Source organism: Carlito syrichta, unplaced genomic scaffold (assembly GCF_000164805.1).
Source record: "Carlito syrichta isolate Samal-C Ts95f unplaced genomic scaffold, Tarsius_syrichta-2.0.1 Scaffold301628, whole genome shotgun sequence".
In the NCBI taxonomy this organism is placed as follows: Eukaryota; Metazoa; Chordata; class Mammalia; order Primates; family Tarsiidae; genus Carlito; species Carlito syrichta.
The window spans coordinates 315002-317512 of record NW_007245724.1 but is presented as its reverse complement, the minus strand read 5'-3'; the positions used below and the strand labels follow the sequence as shown (position 1 = coordinate 317512).

The window sequence follows — 2511 nt, the reverse complement described above, 5'->3', positions numbered from 1 at the left end:
GGCCGGGACCGGGAGGGCGACGCCGGGACGCCCCCGTCAGCGGCGGAAGTCCACTCGGCCCGCCCTGCGACTTTGAAACCGGTGCCCCGGTCCGCTCCTTGGAGACGGTGACGCCGCTTGCGTCATCAGGCGGGCGCCGGCGCGGACGCCGACGTCATCGCCCGCCCGCGCGTGCTCGCACGCGATTGGCTCGCTGACCGGTCGTGGGCGGAGCCGTGGGAACCTGGATGACAGCGGGCGGAGCCACCTGCTTGGCGCGCCGGCCACGCTGGCCGGCCTGTGTCTCCAGGAGGTGGGACCAAACGTCTTTTTTTTTTTTTTAAACCCAAAATGTAAACACGGGAAGGGCATTATATATATTGTTTAAATGCCGTCTGTCTCTTTGGGTTACTGACATGCCAAGCACTTCTGGACTTTTGTCAACGATGCGGGGGATCTTGCGGCTGGGGCGGACCCCAGATTGGCATCTTCAGAGCCCACCAGGCTGGACTTCCGCGGGATTTCTGGGTGCGGACTGGGTCATCTCCAGAAGGTAGGTACCCTCCTGCCCCTCGCGGGTCTTTTGGAAGGCGACACTGTTGTTTAAATATTTAGCTGTGTGGTTAGAAGTCCTCAAAATGTCCTGCAAGCTCTGCAGCTGTGGCTTCAGAGATAACTTGGCTTTCTCAAACAGAAGGAAACGTAAAAGTTACATTTATTTTGCAAAAAAAAAAAAAAAAAATAGATAAAACTTATAACTGTGGGTAGATTACAATTTCCATTCTTTAAAAAAAACTGATTTTTGTCTGGGTTTAAAACATAGCATTTTAAAAAACACAACATTGGAGGAAATCTCATCACTAGCAATAAAAAATCTTAACTTGAAACTAATCGCTAGTTTCAGGGCTTTTTAACAAATTACATTTTTATGGATTGAAGTAAAGTTTCACTAAACAGTCATGCCATAGATGCAGCCGATTTGGCTTTCAGTTTAACAGCTTAAGAAGTTGTGTTTTCCCGAACTCATAATTTATATAAACACAGTGATGTTAGCCAGATGTATTAAGAAATGTTAAAAGTGCATCCCAATGCTTCCAGTTAGGGGTCTGAAGGCCTGTTTTGGGCCTTGCTCCATACTCACTATCAAGAGAATGTGATGCGGACACACATGGGCATAAAGAGTGGAATAATAGACAGGAGATTACAGATGCTGGGAGGGTGAGAGGGAGTTAGTGTTGGAAAATGGTGTGAGAAACGTACACCAGCTCAATATATTTTTAAAAAGTTTAAAAAGAAAATGAGGCCGGGAGCAGTGGCTCACACCTGTAATCTCACCATTTTGGGAGGCCAAGGCAGGAGGATCGCTTCAGGCCTGGAGTTTGAGACCAACCTGGGCAACAGAGCAAGACCTCATCTCTATTCTTTAAAAAAGTTTTTAATTATAAAAGTACAAAAAGAGAGTGTCTTCTTGTAAAGACTAGCCTCCTCTAATTATGGATATGTAACTAATAACCATAAAAAAGGTTTCATTTAGCTTTGAGTCAGTGAATGTTGGCTCTGGTTGATATTCTGGTTTTCAGTGGTCACAAAGTTTACCCAAAAACTTGTTGGAAGGGAACACTAAGTGTGTGAGCTCCAACTTTTCTGAAGTGCAGCGTGTGACTCTTTCTTCATGAACTTCTCCGCTGACTCCCAAGGACTTGCTTGCCACTTTCCCTATATTTGAACCGTGTACATTGCCATACTGTGACTTTTCATGGCATCAAACCCATAAGAATTATAAACCTAATTCTACATTTACCCTCAAAGTTGATAAAGCTGTATTAGTGTGGATGAAAGCAAAGAGGACCTTCCGGATATAGACGATAAGTGGTATTTACATAAATGGAATATCCAAAATGGGAATGTTTATGTCTGAAGTCGCATTACTTGGCTTATATGGTCATGGCCAAGGTTAAGACTAAACCATGCGTTTATGGTTTGTTTCCATGTGTGTTTGTTGATACTTTACCGCTTGAATTTTAATGGGGCATCTTCAAAATAATTCTCATCTTTGGGAAACAAAACGGTGATGATTCCACTTCTCCTGAAAGTGTCCCCTTCACGGTTTCTCCTTCCTAAATCTTCTCCCGAGTTCTTCCTCCACTTCCCCCAAGACAAGGGGCCATCTTGGTTCCTGATGCTTCTTCCTGGCCTCCTTCATGTTGTTTCACGGCTTGTCTCCAGGCGCCATCATAACACCTGGCGCTCAAGGGGCTTGGTGAATGTCAGATGAAGGAATGAGCGAATTCAGAGAACGTGCCTGGAGACGGCCCGTGAGGACAAGCCGAGCACAAGGATGGAGAAGTGGAAGCCTCTTACGATGCGTCCAGCCATTCTCAAGCCACGACTTTCCTGCCGCTGACAGCCCCCGAGACGCGTTTTTTTGACACGACTTTCCTGCCGCTGACAGCCCCCGAGACGCGTATCGCCGGCAAATGAGCGCGTTTCACGAACAGGAGCGACCCCGACGCGGGGCTTGGAGCTCCCGGA

At 46.9% G+C, this 2511-nt stretch overlaps 1 protein-coding gene across 1 annotated transcript in view; it reads left to right on the top strand.

Annotated features, from left to right (window-relative positions):
- Nucleotides 1-390: 390 nt before the first annotated feature.
- The window catches only part of CUNH4orf33 (chromosome unknown C4orf33 homolog), an 18210-nt gene continuing 16089 nt past the window's right edge, over nt 391-2511 (top strand). Inside the window, exon 1 of the mRNA XM_008055001.2 lies at nt 391-532. The gene's annotated coding sequence lies outside the window, so the exon portion shown is untranslated. The remainder of the gene's footprint in view (nt 533-2511) is intronic.